Below are 16,093 nucleotides of genomic sequence, written 5' to 3'. Positions count from 1 at the left end.
TGCAAAAGTTTAACACATAATGTTTTAGATGATGTAATCAAACATCTTGACAAATGAACACAAATTCGTCATCAAAGGTTCGATTATTTGGAATATACATATAAGTAGTCACTACTAGAAAAAACACCTTTAATGACACACGAACGATGACACACACTCATTTTATGATATACAAAAAACGTGTGTCATAAAAAAATGTCATTGTTTCTAAATTTTAAAAAAATTATGACATATATATTTATGTGTCATTGTTTAAGTGTCGTAACAATTTTTGTGTGTCATCGTTTCTAAAATCTAAAGAATTTATGACACACTTATCTATAATTATTTGAAACTCTTCAAAATTTCAAATTTCCCTCCTGTAGACTCTTCAAAATTTCTAATTTCCCTCCTATCCCAAAAATTTCCCCTATATCCACTCAAATCAGATCTAATTGTTCTCTATCAATTCTTATCGATATATAACAAAATCTTTGCATCACCATCGCACCACCACACCACCTATTGAGAATGCCTTTCATCCTCGTTCAATTGCCCCTTCAACAACACGTATGGATGTTAGGTTCAAGATGATTTATTGTAATGAGTTTGCTTTACTCGCAGGCCATGACTCAACAGACGCTCTCATTTCTTTCCGGTGAACGCCATGGTTTGGTATTTTTTTATTATTCTTCGTCGTTTTCAAAACCCTAGTTTTTTGTGCCTTTTTGTTTCTATCAGGTTTATGTTTGTTTGGATTTGGTAATTTTAATAATCTGTCTGTATTAGAAAATGATTAGGGCACTTTCTTTGAATCTGCGACTGTTAATTAAGTAATTAGTGTGCATAGGTGATGGACTAACAAAACATTTCAGGCTAGTTTTTCTTTACTTTTAGTCAGATGCATGTTATTTTTGTTAATTGTTGGAAGGGCGAAACTGTGAAGTGGTTGAAGAAATTGAATACGTCTACTTGCTATTTGGCTCTGTTTGTTTGGTGGGGTTGTTTATTGAATTAAAATAACTAATAATATCCTCAAAACCCAAGAGATTGATAACAATCTTTCGATGTAGTTTTGCTTGCCCAATGATGTGGTTAATCATCTGAATAAATGGAGAATTATGTGCTATATTTTACATTTAAATACTCTATAAGTGCTAGTGATTCTCTGCAAATATGCAAATCAAAACATACATAAGATGTTTTGTCTAGATTAATAATTTGTGTTCATGTGTGGAATATCAATGACTTTGACATGAACAAGAGATTTGGTTTTCGATTACACGAATAAGAGATTTGCCTTTTGGCCTTACATTGGATTATATAAATCAGAGATGCAACTTTGATGAAGCCATATTATTGATATTTATATTTTTTATTTAATGATCATCAACAAGGGGCAGTAATGGTTAATTTAAATGTTGAAGGTTCATAATTTAAATGTTGTACTTTTGACCATTTTGTTGGGTGTTTTACCATCTACTAGGGGTGCAAATGAGCCGAGTCTGAGCTTGACTAACTCGATTCAAGTTTTGTTTCTAAACCTCAAGCTCGGCTCATAGGCATATTGTACGTTACACTTTCACTATATATATGATTATTTAAATATATATTAATGACAGATTATATAAACAGTAAGCTTGCCAGGCTCGCTAGCTGGGTCAGATTTGGTAAGCGAAGCTCGGGCTCGTTTACTAAACAAGCTTGTTTATAGGCTTGTTTAAGCTTGGCTTGTCCGATTTTTTTTTGAGTTGAGCTCGAGTAGCTTGGCTCGTTTGCACTCCTACCATTTACTCTAGTCTAGCTTGTTTTGGTCCTTCGCTAGGCAAAAGAGGGTTTGTATTTTCTGATACGATGGTAATTAATTCATTTGTTAAGTCAAATTAAGCGTATTTTCTAAATTATTTGCTTTTAGTCGCTTCTTAATTTAAGCATAACTGGAAGCCCGATTATCTAATTAATTGATTACACTTCACAGGAGGGCGTGGATTTATGGAGGTGAACGAATTTGGTGTGGAGTGAATACATGTTTAGGGATTAGAAGATAATACATGATATTCAAAGTTCAAACAAAACATTATCAGAGATCTTCGTGTCCGGTAGGATTGCTCCGCCCTTAGTGGTGTCTCTTCCATCAGGAGAACTGCTTCTAGGGAAGGTACTTGACATTCTCAGTTACTTTCCATCATTAGAGATTGTACTGTGGCATATTTTTTTCTTAGCATTTATAGAAAAGTTAAATAATTTTGTGAAGATTAGAAGGTGTTTTGCAGGGGATGGAGATGAACCAGTATGGTTAGTAGGTCAGGTACACATTTCTTACTTCATGGTTTCTAGTTCTTACTTTCACTAGATATTGTGATCAGAAGGCATTTTTCTTAAGTTGTACACTTGTGCATGATAAAACTTGAAAATATATCTTTTTTTTTTCAAACTCCAGCTTTGATTTTGTTTTTAATAGACTAATGAGCAATTCGTGATCATAGTTTTTTCCTCAAGTGTACTTTCACATAATGTAATATTATTATTATTATTATTATTATTATTATTATTATTATTATTATTATTATTATTATTATTATTATTATCATTATTTTGTTAAAGATTTATTAAGCCAACTAGTACTATCTGTTTGTATACCTCCTACTGGATTTGAGCATATAATTTAAATGTTTTTTTATTTACCAAGTAGATAGTGAATTTATATGAACTATTAATAGCCAGTAAATCTATATGGTTATAACTTGCAATTATACAGGTTTTCCTTTACTTGTGCATTTTGTGGCCCGAGCTAGATAAGTCTTAATTAGTGGGGTAACATCTACCAGTCTTTTTATGCTTACTTTTCTTTAAGTGCTAGTTTTTATGCAACAAGATGTAAGAACATTTAACAAATTGTATCGAATGTTGATCTTTTCTCAGGAAAGGAAAAAAAAGGCGATGAAAGAAAAAAGCCACCTGAATATGTGAAGATTAAAACCTACTTCAAAAGTTCGGTTGAGACATGATGAAGATAATGGTTTCTTGTTGTTCGCGACAACTCGGGCACCAAGAGAATTCACGAAGAATGATCTATATTTGTGGCAACCTTTATTTTCCGGTGATATTTTGTATCGGCATTAATATAATATTGTTAACTTTAAATGTTGTTATTATTTAATGAAATATTGTACCGTGTTTTGCTATTTTATTTATTTTGTATTCACTTGGGAATAGTCGAGTGGTGTTGGTGAGTTAGATAAAATGAGGTTAAATGTTCAATCCCTATGGTATGCAAATTTAGCCATTAAAAAAATATTTTGTATTATGAGACATTAATTGTCATTTAATGTGAAAATTAATAATTCTAAATAAATATTTTTTAAAACACCTAAAACCATGACACACATTTATGTATCATCTTTCATTTATGACACTGGTATTCTTGACACGCATTGTGTGTTATAAATGTGTGTCATAAACGCATGTCATAAAAGTGTGTCACAAAAAGATGACACATAAATGCATGTCATCTTCATTTTATGACAGGGGCTTCCTTGACACACAAAAGTGTGTCATATGTACCCTTTAATGACACGTATTGTGTGTCATTATAGGTCTTTTTTCTAGTAGTGAGTATGTAGTGTATATTATATCATAAAGGTCAAGTAGGAGGTAGGAGGATAAATCCACCATTTAGGAACCTCTTTGTATCATGGAAGTCATGTAGGAGGTAGGAAGAACAAGTCTTCCATTTAGGTACCTCTAGATGTTCACCATTACACTTGATGTTATGAACATTCAAGGAGGGTCATGAACTTACAAGTAATAATGGAATAAGAACAACTAATCTAAGAGAAAACATCAAGCAATGTGTGGATTTTCAAGTAGGATAGCCCAAGCTAATCGTAAATCGCACATTGATCAAGCTTACGGCTTGAACATCACTTATGGGTTTAAACCCTTGACCAAAACAGAAAGTTTGTAAGATTTGCACCTCTGATTTTACATGTCTCAACCTTGTTTTTAAGCCTAACTAACCATAGATGTGGATATAAGCATAAGGACATAGGTTTGAGATGAGTTTCCTCAAGTTTAATCAAGTTTATCAAAGTTTGAATCAAGAACAGAAAAATCAGTCAACTTTGGAGCCTTTTGGCGACATTCCAGGGCCTGGTTTTCCTGGGAAAACCAATGGAAACGTAGCTAAGGTCAATACAAAGAAGTAGGAAAAAGAATCGAGTGAATCGGATAAGAAATGAGTGAGTTATGCTCACTTTTGTGAATGTTGGTATTTCTACTTGTACCTATGGAATCAGCTGCAATTTGGAGAGAGTTTGAGAGTGTTTTAGTGTTGCAAAAGCGGTAGGGAGGCTGGTTATAAGTGGTATTTATAGGGGGAAGGATTAGGGTTAAGTTGGGTTGGCATTTAATACAAGTAGGTGAGAGTTTAAGCAATAAAAAAAGAGATAATTCAGCAATATATGGCTGAATTGCAAGGGCTGTTTGGCAGCTTTTATATTTTTTTGTTGTCGTTTAAATGATGTAAAATGTATAAATAAGATGTATTTTATATATAGTTAACATGTCCTACAATGTCTAGTGTGTATTGAACATGTGTCAAGGCCTAAAGTGTAACAACTCTCACTAAAATTAATACTTAGTATGATAATTATACAATAAGAAAACCCTAATTGAGACACCCAAGTAATCCTGCACAATCCCTAAAAATTTCAGAACAATCGGAATCAGGATCAGGGCCCCTAAAACTCAGAAGGGGGGGTATTCCCACTTGACGATTATCTTTATATCTCGTTGTCAAAATTGAATTTTAATATTTCATCGACTCAGCCAGGCTAGTCCCAGTCGTGGCAAGCCTATAGTGTTTAGGTGTCCCTTACGGACCGTAAGGGATAAGGCTTACGGTCCGTAAGCCTGTCAATTTTCGTGTATAAATAGCAAGCATCGGCACTTGCAGTCTGCTGTTCATTCGACGATTAAATTCCGATTATACACCAAGTTATCGTCCAAATACTCTAAAAACACACACACGAATCACTAATTAGTGTAGCGGGGTGTTGCTACAATACCGGGTATTAACTCGATCGATGTTCAATTATTTTCTTTCTGTCAGCTTTTATTTTTGTAAATAATAGCTCGGGATTTCACTCTGCCCGTTATTAGGGTAATAACTCTAATCACTGGTACGATACTTTATCCGATCGATTATAACTATCCAACGATTGTCTGAGTGCTGCTCAAATTGAGTTATACTTTGTTATTCATCGTGATTTCGACTTGAATGTTTGAGTGATGTCCGAACTCGGGCTATACTCTGTCATTCGTTGTGAATCCGCTGAATTATTAAGTATTGCACTTGTAAATCGTTGTGAGGGTTTTATCTCGTGATTATCGTTAAAGTTGACTTGAGTTAGTACACTAATACGAGTTCCATTGTGTCTAGAAATTAGAACTCGTAATCAGGAAACTGCTAGAATACTTAATAGTTAAATAAACTTAACAGTTAAGTTAGCTGAATAGATTAATTAATCTGTTAATTAAGTTAAGTGTGATTAATTAATTAGTTAATCAAGATTAAATAAGTTAATCAAGATTAATTAAAGATTAACTAAGCTAAGCAAGATTAATTAAGCTAAGTAAGTTATTTAGTTAAATGGATAAGCAAACTTAACAGTTAAGGAAACTTAATAGTTAAGGAAACTTAATAGTTAAGGAAACTTAATTGTTAAGGAAACTTCCTAGCTAAGGAATAAATCTACCTATAAATAGGAAGCTTAGGAATTCATTTTCTTTGTTCATTTCTTCTCTCTATACGTTGGTGTTCTAACCAATAATCACCAAAGCGATGTTCTGTCCGATCGATTCAGGAACCATCTAACGAATGCCGAAGTGTTGTGCTTTGTGAATTTCGTTAAACGGAATCCAAAGTACTATACTTTGTGAGTTCGTTAAATGGATACCAAAGTACTGTCTGAATAAGACTATACTTTGTGAAATTCGTTAAGATTCGAATCTCGTGACTACCGTTAAGGTTTGATTTGGGTTTTACACAAATACGTATTCCATTCTGTTAAACTATATGTTTAACTACCAAAAATACCCCCAACTACACACTCACAATCAAACAAACTAATAGATCATCAGAAGATCCAGAATAATAAAGTGCATGCTTAATTATCGGAAGAAGTAGAATCAAGAAGCTTGTTAACTCAATCTTGCATATTTATAAAGTGAGTCATTCTCTTTTTATCAACTGTTTTACAAAACTTCAAATTATTTTCAAAGTTATAATTACAGGGATTAAGTCTTTGTAATCACCAAGTTACAGCCGGTATGTGGGGTTTTGTATACATTACTTGTTTCCCGTCACACTTGGACAACGAGTTAGCCAAGGGGTGATCTGACCACAGTCACAGACACCATTTGGACAACGAGATAGCCAATGGGTAGTCGAGTGACAAGTACTGTGGGTAGTTGGTTTGATATCAGAAACATTGTAATTCCCCTTAATACTGTAAATTATAACAAATCTGTTTTTATAAAACCTGAATGAACTCACTCAGTATTTCCCGCTGACAAAACCTTTTTAAAACGCGTTTCAGGTAATTACAGTAGATTGGGGTAAGAATTGGATCTAGCACTGAAGGACTTCAAGAAGTGGCTTATTTTATTAAATAAATCAACTTAAGAAATATTGTTTTTGGGTTTATCCCGTATTAAAAGCTACCTTTGTAAAACATGGAATTTATTCCATCTATTTAAATAAAATCCAGTGTTTCTAAACTCTGATATTTTTCCTAACTCACGGTCCTGATAAAATTTCCGCTGCAATGTTTTTCAAAATAATCACCGGTACCACTGGACTGCTCACGGCACCCGATTCCGTCCAGGGTGGGTCGGGGGACGTGACAGAAGGTGATATCAGAGCCACTGCTTTAAGCCTATAAGTGTTGCGATAATAATACTTAAGCTTAAATAAAAAGAGTTAGGAGATTACTATTAAATGGTAGCACAGCTGATAGCAGTTAGACTTGAACATAAGAAAAGATGCCTTAGTATAAGCTAAGCCATTTGTTTACACAATTAGGTGTTATAATAATAGCTAAGTTTAAACGGAGAATTAGAAACTTAATATTATCTGATAGCACTCCGAATGATATTTAGACTTGAACTTAAGAATTTTGCCTTAAAATAAACTTTAAGGTAAATTACTTATATAAGTATAATATAATGGATATTGGTATTCCATAAGAATGACGATTAGCAGGCAATAGCACTTAATTGCTTCTTGCTTATTAATAATTATTTGTTCTAGAATAAGATATGTTATGGGAATACAAATTTCCTTAATTCTGGATAAAAGCCCTAATAAAAGAGGCACTTTTAAAATTTTGAAAAGATACTATTTATGGGAAATAGAAAATTTTCTCCGGCAAAACTGGGTATAGAGTAGCAGACTCTCCAGCTTATCCGGATAGACTGAGGTTACCTCTCCGGCGCGAACCGGGTAAGATGGGGTATATAAAATGTCAAATCAGTGACAAGATTTCCCTAAATAAAATCATGACCAGATATCTTACTTGTTTTTGAAAATATGAATTTGCTAAATACAATGACCTTATAGAAGGTATGTATATCACCACATGTGAAATATATAATTATATAGATATGTATATCTATAAGAAATTCCAAAAGTCAGTTAGGAATAAAACACAAGCATATGTGTCTAGATTTCTTTATTAGGAATCTCTTTTCCGATATCAAACATTATTTCGTTTGATCAATTGTCTCGTAGTTCGTGTGACAAAATAAACAGTGGAAACTCTATAAGTTGGAACACCACCAAAAATATAAAGAATTACCAATGCGTTATCATAAACTATTAACGCAAGTAAGAAACATGTAAAGTTGTGCTAATGCACAAGAAAACACATGAAACTTAAAATTATATGTCCACAGACGTCAAAATTTATCACACACGACTTCCAAAGCAAGACCTTTGAAAAATATAAACTTGGGCACGATAATAATTCCGTCAGTAAAAGAACTCCTAAATCAAAAAGCGGCACTTTGCCACATGATCTTACAAACGATTTAAATCTCACTGAGGTACGTTAAAACAAGAATCCAATCTGATTCATAATTATTAACACTGCAAAAGGAATCCCATACCTTTGCAAATCTCCTATTTTCATTTTATTCGACATTCCCTGATAATGTCACTTAACAACGGTTATCACACAAAATTCCAGATAAAGCTCTTATATTCCCTTCATTGCAATTTCTGGCCTCTATGAATAAACTTTTGCTACTTCCCCTAATAGTCATCATAACGAGGATTTCTTTTATAGTGGAAAATATTGATCTATTTCATTTCTTGGTAAATAGATATGGTACACATGCACTGATTGTTGTACATATGGTTCATTTGAATTACGAAGACTATAGGAAAGCTTCATTCCAATTTGTTGTTTTATCCAACCTCAAATATCATTTCGCTATACTTGATCTTTGCATTGTAAACCGCGTTTTGCAAAATGATTACTCTTTGATATTTGATCGATAATTTTTTTTTAAAAAAACTCGATTTCCTTTTTAATGGTATACATGGTTTTGTTGTAACCATGTCAGAACTTTCTTGAACTCGTTTTGTTTACACCAAGTTCAATTGTTTGAACTTACTCGCATTACGTATTCAATTCAAAGTCCCATATGATGGATTGAAGCCATCATATTCAAAATAGTCCCAACAAGCATTTCAATTCTCTTGAACCGTAACATGCTTGTTTAGTCTTCGAATTCATCAAATCATTTCTTTGATCACGATCACCTTGTGATGACATTTTCACAAAATTTGAAGATTGCGCTAATCTAGGATTTAATTATTTATTTATCTATATTGAATCTACTTTGTTGATTTATTTTATAAAAACAACCTTAACTCAATTATGTGCTAAGATAATGATCCACCATTTCATGTCCTAATTCCATAGTCCTTACAACCTAAATTGAGCCTTTCGTGATATTTCTTACCTTATCATCATTGATCGAAAAACATTATATAAATTTAATTGATTATATATAGAAACTTCCAATATAGTATTCCTGTATTTAAAATTTTTGTTAAAACCATTAAGGTAAAGAATTTATATTTTTACGTATAAAATTTTGTTTGAAGTATACTCTCATTTAATTTTATGCATTTATTATTGGCAATTAATATTAGTTTTATTATTAGTAATATTATTAGTATTATTATTTTTAGATACTAGAGTTATTATTAAGGTCATGTATTGAATAGCCTAGCCTTAGTTAGGCATGGACTGGCCACCTATGCTTAAACAAGGCAGCACTAACCAATATCCAACCATGATAATAACTATTTAATATATATAAATTAAGTCATCATACTTATTTAGTAAATTTCAATTATACGTAACAAAATATTTTTATATTATATATATAGAAATATATATATACTTCGTACTGTAAAGAGGAAACATATTTTCATAAAACAATTAAAGGGACGAATAAAATTATCTAAATAATTGTCTAAGTATTCATAAACAAGACATATTATAAATAAATGTTCCTCTTGATTAATATTTCACAACCATTAAATACTTATAGAAATATTCTTTTATATATATTAAAATATCAAATGTTATTCATGCAAGCCAATATTTAAGTATGCTTGATATTAAAATAAACATTTATTATTTTACTTTTATGATTTAAAATACTCTATTATAAAATCTTATAGTTAAACATACTTGATTCTAAAAAAATGATAATCGTGAGTTCTAGAATATTGGGTAAACCTATTTATAAAACATATATCATTATTTTGTCAAAATTACCACGGGTTTTGATATTTTAAACCTATCTATATTTATTTATTATTCTACTTTATAAAAGGAAAAGGTATTTAATAAATCAAAAGATCACCTATCTTTAATCAAACCTTTTGATTAAAGTCATCTGAATACAATTATGTATTAAGACAAAAATACACTAACTTTATTATCTTTTCATGTATTCTTACAAATCACCCATCTCAGCACATTGATTTTCTCATATCATAATTCAATATCTGACAAAACATTTTCATGTTTTCATTTCATTTTGAACCGGTCAATCTTAGGTCTTCCTTAGGTAAGTTTTCCTCTAACAAAGAATTTTACTAATTCCAAAAAGTTCTTCACATTCATTTTAAAAATCTATAGATCATATATCTTTTGGCTTGAACATAATCACCTTAGAAACTATATCATGTCATCAGGAATGTCTTATCTTTTGAAATATCCAGATTCGCTTCCTTGAAACTCTCAAATTCGAAAACGATGAATTTATTCGGTCATCATTGAATTCTTTCAATCATTACAAACACTTTGTAGCATCCGAATAGATTTGTAGCCTGTGCTAAACCCTATTCATACGCCATTCGTTTGATTTGTCATATTCTTGGTACAATTATGTACTCAGATTACGATACACTAAATTCTATTATTCAGTAACATTTAAGTAAACGATATTGATTTTTGGATAATCATTAACAAATCATTTTCCCTACTTCCATTCACAAATAGATATTTATCAATTCAGAATCTCCCTCAAATTGATCAAAGTAAGTTCATTTCAGATATTGAATCCAATTGCTCCTATAAACCATTTTTATTTTTTTCATACCCCTCAAAATATCTTTTGATTCCATTTCACGATACATTGTTTCTCTTAATTAAAAGAAGAAACATAACCCAAGAAAATATCATAGTCCAAATCTCGAGGACGAGATTTTTATTAAGGTGGGGAGGATGTAACAACTCTCACTAAAATTAATACTTAGTATGATAATTATCCAATAAGAAAACCCTAATTGAGACACCCAAGTAATCCTGCACAATCCCTAAAAATTTCAGAACAATCGGAATCAGGATCAGGGCCCCTAAAACTCAGAAGGGGGGGGGGGTATTCCCACTTGACGATTATCTTTATATCTCGTTGTCAAAATTGAATTTTAATATTTCATCGACTCAGCAAGGCTAGTCCCAGTCGTGGCAAGCCTATAGTGTTTAGGTGTCCCTTACGGACCGTAAGGGATAAGGCTTACGGTCCGTAAGCCTGTCAATTTTCGTGTATAAATAGCAAGCATCGGCACTTGCAGTCTGCTGTTCATTCGACGATTAAATTCCGATTATACACCAAGTTATCGTCCAAATACTCTAAAAACACACACACGAATCACTAATTAGTGTAGCGGGGTGCTGCTACAATACCGGGTATTAACTCGATCGCTGTTCAATTCTTTTCTTTCCGTCAGCTTTTATTTTTGTAAATAATAGCTCGGGATTTTACTCTGCCCGTTATTAGGGTAATAACTCTAATCACTGGTACGATACTTTATCCGATCGATTATAACTATCCAACGATTGTCTGAGTGCTGCTCAAATTGAGTTATACTTTGTTATTCATCGTGATTTCGACTTGAATGTTTGAGTGCTGTCCGAACTCGGGCTATACTCTGTCATTCGTTGTGAATCCGCTGAATTATTAAGTATTGCACTTGTAAATCGTTGTGAGGGTTTTATCTCGTGATTATCGTTAAAGTTGACTTGAGTTAGTACACCAATACGAGTTCCATTGTGTCTAGAAATTAGAACTCGTAATCAGGAAACTGCTAGAATACTTAATAGTTAAATAAACTTAACAGTTAAGTTAGCTGAATAGATTAATTAATCTGTTAATTAAGTTAAGTGTGATTAATTAATTAGTTAATCAAGATTAAATAAGTTAATCAAGATTAATTAAAGATTAACTAAGCTAAGCAAGATTAATTAAGCTAAGTAAGTTATTTAGTTAAATGGATAAGCAAACTTAACAGTTAAGGAAACTTAATAGTTAAGGAAACTTAATAGTTAAGGAAACTTAATGGTTAAGGAAACTTCCTAGCTAAGGAATAAATCTACCTATAAATAGGAAGCTTAGGAATTCATTTTCTTTGTTCATTTCTTCTCTCTATACGTTGGTGTTCTAACCAATAATCACCAAAGCGATGTTCTGTCCGATCGATTCAGGAAACATCTAACGAATGCCGAAGTGTTGTGCGTTGTGAATTTCGTTAAACGGAATCCAAAGTACTATACTTTGTGAGTTCATTAAATGGATACCAAAGTACTGTCTGAATAAGACTATACTTTGTGAAATTCGTTAAGGTTCGAATCTCGTGACTACCGTTAAGGTTTGATTTGGGTTTTACACAAATACGTATTCCATTCTGTTAAACTATATGTTTAACTACCAAAAATACCCCCAACTACACACTCACAATCAAACAAACTAATAGATCATCAGAAGATCCAGAATAATAAAGTGCATGCTTAATTATCGGAAGAAGTAGAATCAAGAAGCTTGTTAACTCAATCTTGCATATTTATAAAGTGAGTCATTCTCTTTTTATCAACTGTTTACAAAACTCCAAATTATTTTCAAAGTTATAATTACAGGGATTAAGTCTTTGTAATCACCAAGTTACAGCCGGTATGTGGGGTTTTGTATACATTACTTGTTTCCCGTCACACTTAGACAACGAGTTAGCCAAGGGGTGATCTGACTACAGTCACAGACACCATTTGGACAACGAGATAGCCAATGGGTAGTCGAGTGACAAGTACTGTGGGTAGTTGGTTTGATATCAGAAACATTGTAATTCCCCTTAATACTGTAAATTATAACAAATCTGTTTTTATAAAATCTGAATGAACTCACTCGATATTTCCCGCTGACAAAACCTTTTTAAAACGCGTTTCAGGTAATTACAGTAGATTGGGGTAAGAATTGGATCCAGCACTGAAGGACTTCAAGAAGTGGCTTATTTTATTAAATAAATCAACTTAAGAAATATTGTTTTTGGGTTTATCCCGTATTAAAAGCTACCTTTGTAAAACATGGAATTTATTCCATCTATTTAAATAAAATCCAGTGTATCTAAACTCTGATATTTTTCCTAACTCACGGTCCTGATAAAATTTCTGCTGCAATGTTTTTCAAAATAATCACCGGTACCACTGGACTGCTCACGGCACCCGATTCTGTCCAGGGTGGGTCGGGGGACGTGACATAAAGGTATATTAAACATGAATTAAAGTAAGAGTAAAAAAAATATGTTATGCATAAGTATGTGTAATGAACCAATATAATAAGTATGTACAACATGTGACTTGAGGTATCAAATAAGCGTAAAGAACATGAATTTGCGTCTTGCAAATGTGACCAATGTTTGTTTAAGAATCACAAACACATTTTAGTTGTTTGCGAGTTAATCTTCGTAAGTATGCATTAAGTATAAACAACATGAATTTCATATAAAAGTTTAATTTTTTTTACTACAACCGAAGTCTCGGATTTACAATGGCTTGAAATGAATTACGATTACAAAGGAGACGGATTTCCGAAAGTAGAAATATACGACAAGTTTTCTAATTAGGGAAAATGCGGAAAAGCAGGGAGTTACAGTCTCCCCTCCTTTAGGAAATTTCGTCCCGAAATTTATTCAAGAGGAAGACTTTGAAAAAAGGCATTTTGGTTAAAAAGAATGATTGACTATAATTGAGATTTTGAAGTTTGAGATGTGTTGGGAAGGATGTATAAAATCATTGAGGAACGAAGGGATAGGGTTGTGAAAAGAGTTTGTTCAGAATAAATTTTGAGACATTAATCATAAGTAAAACGTGTATGTGTGTATAGGCCAAGTGGGCTTAAACAAGTTTAAGTAATCCAAATGGAGAGGTATTTTAAAATATGTTATCTAAGAAAGAAAACTTTCGTATAAAATGGTATGCATTTTGATGAAAAGTGTGGTCGTTTCGTAGGTTGTAAGAAAGCTTTAAAAGCAAAAGTATTTTAGGTTTCGAGCGTTTAAACCAATTTCTTGTAAATGAGGTTTGTATAAAAACCAAAGAATATCTGGGAACAACGGAGGTATGAGAGTGGACGAAGGATCTAGTAGGTGAATGCGAGTACATGAATGGTTTGAAGGTTGGATACAATGCGAATATGAGTGTCGGGAATAAGGTCTCGTCATGGATAATTGGATATAATGCGTTTGTGAGTTGTTAAAGTTTGTATTAGGTCTAAAAGGTCTCCAAAACACCGAATTTCTCATGGGACGTTTTACGAAAGTCTGGTAACATGGTTAAAACACGTATATATAGGAAGTACCAGCGGCGTATCCACCATGTTTTGACCACGTTACGTCCGTTACATTATTCTCGTAATGTTACGTTCCGTGTCTTACCATACACAATAGTACACTCTATGGTTTTCATACGCCTATCACTGTAATATCGTGTGCACCCGCGATTATACTGATCGTTGCATGATCTGTATAGCTTGTACTAGTTGTATATGAATTAAGGTATTTGAAAATAAGAATGAGTACGTATACGAATGTAGTATATAAGCAAGTCCATGCTTAAGTATGTATGGGACCCACGTGAGCGAATCCCTCGGATTTCACTCGCGTACGGGTACGAATGTATAGTATGAATGAAAGTATGAGCATAAGTATAAGTTTAAGTATGAATATGCATGTAAGTATGAGTATAAACATAAAACGTATGAGTAGTAGGAGTATGGGTATAAGTATAAGCATAAAATGTATTGCCATGGGTATGTGTATTAGTGCAAGTACGAATAATAAGGATTAGGTATGTAGTATATGTCGGAACATAACGGATTTAAGCGTATAAAAGCATTTAAAAGGTTGAGTATGTAAATACGAACGATATAAAGAAATTGCCGCGAGATATCGACTAAAACGTGTATGATGATATACATGTATAGTTGTTCAAGCGAAATGTTGAGTTTATCGAAATCGAAAATAGATTGAGTTTGATTTGGAAGGTAGAATGTAGTTTGTAAATGTAAGAGAATGTAAAGTACTTGTTGGTTATGCATAACGTATTTTGTAATGAATGGAAATGCTACTTTTGTTTAAAAAGAAAAATTTACGTAAGTTGAAGATCGTCGGTCCCCATGAAGTCTTCTTGCCCACGTGTTTTGAAATTTGAATGACGAATTGTAGGAAAAGTTTTTGAAAATAATTAGTTTGTTTCAAAACAAGAACTTTAAATTTTGGAGGTTCTTATGAAAACGTTGATCCTTAGAAAAGGAATTTGGTATATGAGCTTAGTGATCGTGAAAAGTGTTCTTAATAAAATACTTTGTTGATTTTGAAAAAGAGTTTTGGTAAATGATCGAATAATATTTGTAATATTTTGTATGGAAGGTTGGCTTGACTCTCAATTGAAAAATAACGATCTTTAGTTTAATGATGCGATATGAGTTTTAGTAATTACGTGTAATAATAAATTTTGTGGGCAATGGGTTTATTAGGCCGACTAAATTGATAAGTAGCATTTTGGGAAATTTTGAAAATCAAGAAGATGAGCGTTTACGGTAATATTAAGAATCTCGTGGATGCGAGTGAACGTGAAAATAGGTTGTGGGTTAAGAAGTAAGTTTAAATAAATAATGCATGTTGAGATGTATAAGAATTTGATTAATAATAATCAATTTGGGTATAAATATGATAGTGTGTACATAATAAAGTCTATTAAAAGAAGGTCTTGGTAACGATCACCTCACTGAGGGAATCACCCCTAACTCGTTGGTGAGGTCGTTGTAAGATGAAAAAGGAAACGGAGTTAGCCGTCAAGGTAAGGAAATCACTCCTATCTTGATGATATGTCTCCATTTTTGTTACAAGGAATATAAATAAAGTTACATCGTATAATCGTATGAAAAGTATTAGTATAATGCATGTGTAAAAATGAAATCTCAGAAATAGTTCGAAATTGAAAAGAGAGGATTGTATCATAAAAGATCGAAATCAATAAAACGTAAGTTCGATTAAAACTTGGATGGTTCCAAAACGGAACGTTGACTAACCAAAGTGGTCGAAAAGTCTTTCGAATTTGAGGAGCATTCTTTGGCCTAATAGGTGAAATACTCTAGCCGACAAGTCGGTTAACGGTATTTACCCTTCCGGTTACTACATGTCCCAAATCAATTGAAATTCCGAGACTTGGCGGGATTTATGAGAAAATCAAGGAGT

The 16,093-nt window shown here is 32.5% G+C and overlaps 1 long non-coding RNA gene across 5 annotated transcripts; it reads left to right on the top strand.

Moving 5' to 3' along the window:
* The first annotated feature begins 390 nt into the window (after window positions 1–390).
* LOC110884763 lies at window positions 391–3,169 on the top strand. Of its 5 annotated transcripts, XR_004868820.1 has the most exons (4): window positions 402–1,836; window positions 1,958–2,287; window positions 2,738–2,793; window positions 2,902–3,169. It is a non-coding gene; the product is annotated as an uncharacterized LOC110884763 (long non-coding RNA). The 5 variants fall into 5 exon arrangements; XR_004868819.1 differs by lacking the exon at window positions 2,902–3,169 and having other exon boundaries at window positions 405–1,836; window positions 2,738–2,797; XR_004868818.1 differs by lacking the exon at window positions 2,738–2,793 and having other exon boundaries at window positions 407–1,836.
* Window positions 3,170–16,093: the final 12,924 nt, after the last annotated feature.

This window comes from Helianthus annuus, chromosome 10, assembly GCF_002127325.2.
Source record: "Helianthus annuus cultivar XRQ/B chromosome 10, HanXRQr2.0-SUNRISE, whole genome shotgun sequence".
NCBI classification, from domain to species: domain Eukaryota; kingdom Viridiplantae; phylum Streptophyta; class Magnoliopsida; order Asterales; family Asteraceae; genus Helianthus; species Helianthus annuus.
The sequence above is the reverse complement of the archived record's forward strand: the minus strand, read 5'-3'. Positions and strand labels throughout refer to the sequence as shown.